General features: G+C 41.6%; 1 long non-coding RNA gene across 1 annotated transcript; it reads left to right on the top strand.

Annotated features, from left to right (window-relative positions):
• Positions 1–3267: 3267 nt before the first annotated feature.
• Positions 3268–7267, top strand: LOC122231805. Its single transcript, XR_006209054.1, has 2 exons — positions 3268–3765; positions 6895–7267. It is a non-coding gene; the product is annotated as an uncharacterized LOC122231805 (long non-coding RNA).
• Positions 7268–8418: the final 1151 nt, after the last annotated feature.

The following is an 8418-nucleotide window of genomic DNA, read 5'->3' as shown; positions in this document are numbered from 1 at the left end:
CTGCCACACTGCTTTTGTATTCCCTCAATCCAGATGCATGGAAACATCTATAGAAATCTTGAGACACCTTCCTCAGGTATTGACTGCAACTTCATGTTGACTTGTGTCACTGAATTTGCCCTCCTTGCCTGAGAAATAACTGAGGGTAGCCTCCCTTTAACCCTTGACCTGACCCACTTTGGGTTTGACTTCTGGACTTCTGAATGCCAAGAACCTTGAACATCGGCTTGGGTGGAATTTATGATTCAGGACTCTTTGAGTCTATGCCGCTGGCTGATGGAAGCACATGGCCACCTTTTTAATTCTGACATAGAAGACTTTGCCCAAACCACTCTTGGGTGAATTGTACTGAACTTTTCCTGGCAGATTGTGCCAGTATTGCTTGCTAAATACTGTAGTGTGTGTTGTGCTTATGTTTACTGCATGATTTAACTAAGTTTTAACGGTTTGAGTTGGCCTCCAAGGATCAAGGTAAATGACAAGGCCCATTATACCTTATTTTGTAGGTTTGTTCATTGCTACAGCCACAACACATTCTGCATTCCTGACAGAGGGGGATGATTTCACATAAGATTCTCGGAGACCCATTGTTTTGCTAACATTAAGACTTTGGTTTTTTTCTAACATTGACATGTGTGAAGTATTCTTATCTAGCAGTTCATTTTGTTCTTCCTTTTTTTCCTCGCAATGTATTATCAGCTTTTCCTTTGCTTTTGGTCTCAGGAAAGGTTATATGGTGTTTTAATCGTATGTGTATATAATGCCCATTAGTACTAATGGGATGTATTCTTTCATCAGGACATAATCGCTAATAGTATGCAAATCAGCACATTCGTTCTTCTCCAACGTTTGCTGAAGGCTCCGTTCTTGGGCAACATATGGTCTCTAGTCACCTCCTTACTCTGCTCTGAAAATTTTCCATTACACATCTTAATCATCAAATTTTTTTTTTTTTGCCCTCTGCTTAAGAAATGAATTAAGGCAGTAAAAACTGAGATGACAACCATTTTTAGATTAAAAAGAACCTCTTCTCCTTGCTGCCAAAACCCACTGTTGCATTTTTACATTTTTATTTTTCATTTTTTTACGTCACCAATTAGCACCTCAAAGTGATTTTTGCGTCTGGCATGCATGGGGTGTGAACTATAAAAATTCTAGTTTCAAAGCTTCTTTTGCTCTGTTCTGTGGCAAAAAAATTCCCTTTATCAGATAGCAATTGTTCAGGCACAAGGGATAATAGTTTAAGATGTATCTGAACACCATTTGTCCAGACAGTCAAAGTAATTTTAGAAAATGTGTGAGTCTGATAAAAGTTAACCTTATGAATACCCAGAAAGAATAAATTCATATTGGAAGAGCACCTAGTATATGTCAGGCACCACATTTGCCTTCTATTATGTAGTTTTCATAATGGCAAAGGCAACTAAAGTAACTTGTCCAAGTTCATTCATTCATTTGACCCTCTATTCTTTTACCACACAATTATTTAATGAGTGCTGTCCTGTTCTAGGCATTGTTCTAGGCTCTGAGGATGGCATGCTGAATGTGATACACTTGATCCCTGCCTTATGGGGCTTGCAACCGAATTGGGAGGACAGATAAAATATAACTAAACAAAGGATAAATCAGTGGGAAATAAATGGTGGTAAGTGCTCCAAAGGCTTCAAATAGTGTGTTAATATAGAGCATAATTGGGGGTGCAGAGTAAGAGGAACCTTGACTTAGACCTTGATCTTGAATACACAGTGCAAGTAGGGACTAAAGCCTTGAGTTAGACCCAAGTTAGTCTGTCCCCAAAGCTGTTCCTTCCACTACACTTGTGTCAACTGCGCAACTCTATTCTGAGTTTTGGTCATGACTATGATGGCTAATGTTTCCGGAGTCCCTAGTATATACCAGGCCCTATTCAATTTTATGTGTTTCTCCAGCTACCTTATGAAGCAGAAATTATTTTCCCCATTTTGCAGATAAAAAAGTCTGTGACTTAAATCTGAGAATTAAATTTGCAGATTGCCCAGGTGATGCAGTACCATTTTCTCTTTGGTCCCCAATGCTCTTGTTCCTAGCAGCTAGATTCTACAGTCAACCTTTTTTCCCAGAGCCTACGGGGTTGTGTTCTCTTTGGGAACAGAGGTTTAGGCAATGTGGACTGGTTGATAGCACAGTTTGTCTCTATTTTTTAAAGAAGAAAGAAAGAAAGAAAGAAAGAAAGAAAGAAAGAAAGAAGAAAGAAAGAAAAGAAGGAAGGAAAAGAAGGAAGTAAGGAAGGAAGGAAGAGAAGGAAGGGAGGAAGGAAAGAAGGAAGGAAGGGAGGAAGGGAGGAAGGAAAGAAGGAATCCGTACCTGAACCCTAGGAGTCAAGAATAACAGAATTCGAATGGAGCTGTACTTCTTTAAAAACATCATATGTATTTCAGATTAAAGAATGATTATAAAGTAATAGGTGATTTGGGGGAAAAAGGGATAGAGTAATATAAAAGCAAGAATAAAAATCACTTGCAGCTTCACCATCCAGAAAGGGCAGTATTTTTTCAATATATAAGAGATGACTGACATGTATATAACACCTATGGTTTGCCAGGTATAATTTCATAATCTTTACTAATTTAATCAACATACCCCTACATGAAATGTTCTATTATTATCCCATATTATGGATAAGGAAAGTAAAGTGAAGAATGGTTAAGTAATATTCCCAAGAGCAGAGGATGACACTTACCCAGGAAGCCTGGTTCTGGAGTCCATGCTACTCATTATTTTGATATTTTGATATATATGTGTATATATATATATATATATATAGAGAGAGAGAGAGAGAGAGAGAGAAAATATATATAGAATTATATATATATATATAGAAAATATATATAGAATTATATATATATATATTCTCTCTCTCTCTCTCTCTATATATATATATATATATATAATCTTTTATAAACCTGGGATCATATTTTACAAGCAATTTTAGATTCTACTTTTTAAGTTGATATTATTTCATAGGCATTTTTCCATGTCCTTAAATATTTTTCAAAATATTTTTAAAAATTTTAAAATTTTTATTTATTTTTAAGAGAGAGAGAGAGAGGGAGAGAGAGAGAATGAGTGGGAAAGAGGCAGAGAGACAGGGAGACACAGAATCTGAAGCAGGCTCCAGGCTCAGAGCTGTAAGCACAGAGCCTGACACGGGACTCAAACTCACAAACCCTTAGATCATGACCTGAGCCAAAGTCAGAAGCTCAACTGACTGAACCACCCAGGCGCCCCTTTAAAATATTTTTAATGGCCGTATGGATATATCTTATATAACCACCTCCTGCTGTTACACACTTAGATTGTTCCCTTTTTAAAATTTTCTTTTTGTAATTATAAAAAATGCTGCAATAAGAGTCTGTGTTCATAAATGTTTAACCAGCTTTTTGATTATTTCCTCAGGACAGATTCCTGGAAGAGAATGACTTGGTCAGAATTCTTGGCATTATTTCAAATCTGTGGTGGAAAAGAAGTGTTCAGATATGTGTCACAGATTTAAATAACATAAAAACTCAGGAAAGCTGGGGATCTGTGTGGGCTGCTGGAAGTATGAGTCGGCCTTTGACACAAGGCTGAAGCCTAATGAGACGACATTTCTCTAAGGCTCTGGGCATTTCTCTTCCCTAAGTCAGTTGACTTGGGCAGGGGGTTGGTGAGAGAAGGCTTCACGGAGCAGAGTCTTACAGGAGGAAAAGGAGTTTCGAAGGCCAACAAAGGACGTGAGGAGAGGAGGTAAGTGGGCCTTGTAGGTGGCCCTGTAGGAGCAACATGGGCAGGCCCAGGGGTAGGAGGGAACAGGAGGTGCTTCTAGCGGATGCAGGAATAATCTGTGAGAAGAGCTTAGAAGAGGTAGGCCAGGGCTAGATGGTGGGAGGCCTCGCACATCACATCAAGGAAGACGAATTTTCTCACGTTGGCAGTAGGGAAGGTTGAAGAATTCTTGTCCAAGAGGAGCTGTGGTCATATCTGCATTTTCGATGGCACTGTGGTGCCAGGAAGGAGATGGGACAGGAGCAGATGCCGGCAGAAGAAGACTCTCTGCGGACTGAGGGGAGTGCCAGGCACAGACCTGTTTGCAGTAGCTTCACCCTCAACAGGCCCATGGCCCCCTTCCTTGTTTCTCATGCTGCACCAAGAGGAGTATAGGCTGAATATTTTTAAAACGCTGACATCGAGATGAAAAGGCTGCGGAAACAAAGAGCACAAACACGTCCTCTATGTTGTTGAGAGTTAACATCCATGAGAAATATGCATGCATGTCGGAGCAGAAAATAATGAGGCAATATGCTTCCTTAAGCAGATTCAGTGCATCCTGGCCAGGGCCCCAATGGGCAGAAGGGGAGGACGGCTGGAGGGGTGCCTTCGCTGTCGGCGCGAGCTGCTCCTTTTCAAGCAGACAGGTCACTCAGTGCTTTCTTCCAGGCAATTATTTTCAGGATGACTAGCGATTTTGACCAACCAATCAAGCTTTGATAGAAGCCACTTTCTATTAAAAAAAAAATGTCCCCGATCTTTAACTCGGAGAGATTTTCCTCAGTGTGGCTTGACAACCTCAAGTTTTCAATTAATGTCTCTCTCCCCACCTCCTGCATCCTGCTTTTGCTTTCATTTGGGGAGCTAGAGTGTTCATAGGCTTGCCTGAATTTCCCACGCGGGATGTGTGTGTGTGTGTGTGTGTGTGTATTTTAAAGGCTTCTTTCTGGCTTTCTCTCAATGAGGAATGTTCCACGAAAAAGCAGAATGATTTGTGAGCAGGAGACTGAGTGAAGGAGAAGGACTGAGAATACAGACTGTGAGGTGTAGAAGATTCTGACCCCTGGGCTGAGGGTTTCAGGACCAGCCCCCCACCAGGGTTATGCAGAGAGAGGCAGGGTGCATGCTTTCAAATGCAGTAGGCGTGGCCCTGCTTCAGAATACACCGGTGAATATTTTGAATTTTAATGGATACACATCTATTTCAGTGTGATTTATTCCATGGAAATCATTGCTTTTCTTTTAAAATAAAATTATTTGCATAAGGTATGAGTGACTTAAATAAAAATGTGAGGTAAATATTAGCTCAGATGTTTTGTGGAACATGGCAAAGCTCTTAAAGGTGGCACCTGAATGCCTTAAGATTAGGAGACTCTGGAATGAATTTTGGGATCAGAGAGACATGGATAAAATTCAGGCTCTGCCTTTCCTAAATGTGTGCCTCTGGTAAAATTGCTTAATATCTCTGCATCCTAGTTTTTAATTTTTTATTTATTTTTATTTTTTATTTTTTTTAAGTTTATTTATTTGAGAGAGAGAGAGACGGAGAGAGAGAGGAAGTCAGCACGAGTAAGGGGAGGAGCAGAGAGGGAGGAGACAGAATTCCAAGCCGGCTCTGAACTGTCAACAGAGAGCCCGATGCAGGGCGAACTCACGAACCATGAGAACATGACCTGAGCCAAAGTCAAGAATTGGACACTTAACCAACTGAGCCCCCTAGGAGCCCCAGTTTTTTTAATTTTTTAATCTGTAAAATGTCATGTACCTTTCCACATTGTTGTGGGGTTTGAAAATTGATTTGTTCATTCATGTATTCATTTGATCATCAATGAACATCTGCTCTGTGCCACTCACTGTCTGAACACAGGGAATATAGCCGTGCGCCAGACCGCTTATTGCTCTCATGGAGCTCCCATTCTAACGGGGAGGGTAGATAATAAATGCATAAATAGATATGGAAGAAACTGTCAAGTTCTAAGAAAAACATAGCAGAGTGAGGGAGAGGTTATAGCAGAGCCTCTGAGAAGGAACGTGTTGGGTGCGTTTGGGGAACGGCAGGGTGGTCACAGGAAGTGGATGGGGGGAGAGGGAGAAAGGAAGAAATGAGCCAGTAGTCAGATGCCAGGGAAGAGAGTGCCTGGTAGGGTGGGGTGGAGACCGTAGGTTTTATTTTAACTGTGACAGGAAGAAGAGTGATCAATACATGGCATCCATTCATAATGACACATTCAACTAATATTTGAATATCCATTTACCTCGTGCTCAACTTGTGCAGAGTACTACTTTAGGCTCGGAGGTCTGGGGAATACCAAGATAAGCTGGACAGGGGAGCTCCAATTCTTGTTGGAGAAGCACTAGTCTAATCAATTAATATCTGATATTCATCCAGTGCCTGCTGTGTGCCAGGCATAGTTCCAAGTGTTTCCTTTTAACAGAGTAGCTCATGTGGTCCTTAGAAAACAAAACTGTATAATCAGTTATTATCTCCAGCTTGCAGATGAGGAAGCTGGGCCCAGAGAGGCTTACCACTATACGTATCGGAGAGGAGTGGGAAATAAATGCGCTCCCTTTGAGGGTCAAAGTAGAGTGGGGGTGCAGAGCAAACATCACCTCCAAAGAGGGAGAGCACAGCCAAGGGACTCTCGGTGCTCTGGAGTGAGGCTTGCCACCTACCATCTGTGATGATGGCCACATCACCTCTGTGCTCCATGCTTCTGTTCCTTCATCTGTGAAATGTGGCCAGTGGGGGTACCCACCCCATAGGATAACTGTGAGGATGAAATGGGACAGTGCATGGAAAAGGCTTTTGCACAGAGCCTGGCATATGACAAATGTCTCTCAGGTCTTAGATATACAGTTGTAAGGCATTAGGGAAATACTCATGATCTCAGCCTGGGCCTTGAGGAGTGAGTGATAAGAAGCCCAGGTAGATTGGTTAATTCTAGGTTGACAGAACATCTCAGGAAATGAATAGAATGTTGATGGCTCATGGTGTGCTGGGTTGGCAGATGAGGATAGAGTGGACAATTCTTTTCATTCTATTAATATGCAGCATCAAGGAGACATTGACTGCCATCCTTAGCCCAGTGAACTTTTTTTTTTTTACAGGCTACAGGGTAGCTTTGGTCCTCTGAGCATTGGGGAGCCCATGATCTGACCTGTGCATTTGGAGGCATTCCCAGCAACAACATGAAAAGGCTACAGTGGCCCAGGTGGTCAACACTGAACGTTTCTGACCAGTACCAAGAAAGGGTGGAGAGAAGAGGTGGAAGGTAGAGTCATCTCAGAAGTGGAATCTACAGGGCTTGGAGCCTGAATCTGCCAACTCTTTGGAGCTACGTGTGTGCACACGTGTGCGCGCACACACACACGCACACACACACAGCAGAAGAAAGCCAGATTCACCCCACCCCAGACTTTCTGTGTCCTGTTGGGGATGAGACTACTTACAGTTCCTTAGTTTTCCATTCTGTAAGGTGGGAAAAATAAAACCAGAATCTCATGGCTCCCAATGGGATATAGTCATATATTATGTTAGCATTGAGAACCCTGTGGAAATGCAGACTGGTCCCCTTCCTCCTGCTAACAGAGAACAGTCTTTCTACCAGAATACAATACCCACCACTTGCATTTTCTGGGTATCAGAAAGCAATGGTTTGGGTTTGAGCTATTCACTCACTTATGATCTGAGATTATTCTAAAAAGACTTCGCAGCTTAGTCTAATTGGGTAATTGGGATGTTTCCAGATGAAATTTGACTTGTATTTTTAAAAAACGCTTTGAAGAACTGGTTGCCATGGTGCTGTTCTGCTGACAAGATCCTACACTGGCTCCCACTAAGCAGCAATAATGGGCTTCTGTTTATTCTAAGTTTCAGGTTACCCTACCTGAACATCTTCTGGAAGGAAGCAAGGTGTGAACCTGGGGGAATAAGAGCAGTCCTTCCCTCAGTCTCCTTGATGGGGGATGTGTTTCAGCTGATGGGGAGGTTTGTCACTGTGGGGGCGGGGGACCCGTGCCTAGGCAGGAGGGACTTCCCAGACTGCCTCGCCCCTGGGCAGCTGGGATTCGAGGAAGAATCCCCAGCACATCATCTGCCACAATATAAATTGGGTGGCTCTCTCAGGATGTGAATACTAATCCTTTCATATTTTGGGCAAATAGGTGTTTGGCAGAGACAATTATCTTTATTTTAAGAAATAACACGGTTTTAAAAATTAATATTTATGTTTTCATAGTATTACTGTTTTAAATTGGAAAAAGCCTTTGTTCTAACTCAATTTTTCAACCTACTGGACAATAATTCCTCCCCATCGTCCTTAAACTTCTTGTATCCGAGTGTTTATTATAAGAATGTGAAACATCTTCCCCAGATGCAGTATTTTTGGCTTCATTAAAAGTTTTTCTGGTTCCTCTTCAGTCATGTCAATATTTACCTTGGGCCATGCTTTGTATCCTTTTGTTTATAATTCCAGAATTCTCCAAGACAAACTGATTATTCATGACTCTCTGGCCTAAGTTACAATTTAAACATACCTTATGTTGACATTTTGAGAATACGAGTCCCCAAACCATTTCCTGTACTTCTTCTCATAGATTCATAGTCTGTGACCTGCTGTAGTCATTTCATGC

The sequence above is a fragment of the Panthera tigris genome, chromosome D2, assembly GCF_018350195.1.
Source record: "Panthera tigris isolate Pti1 chromosome D2, P.tigris_Pti1_mat1.1, whole genome shotgun sequence".
NCBI lineage: Eukaryota > Metazoa > Chordata > Mammalia > Carnivora > Felidae > Panthera > Panthera tigris.
The sequence above is the reverse complement of the archived record's forward strand: the minus strand, read 5'-3'. Positions and strand labels throughout refer to the sequence as shown.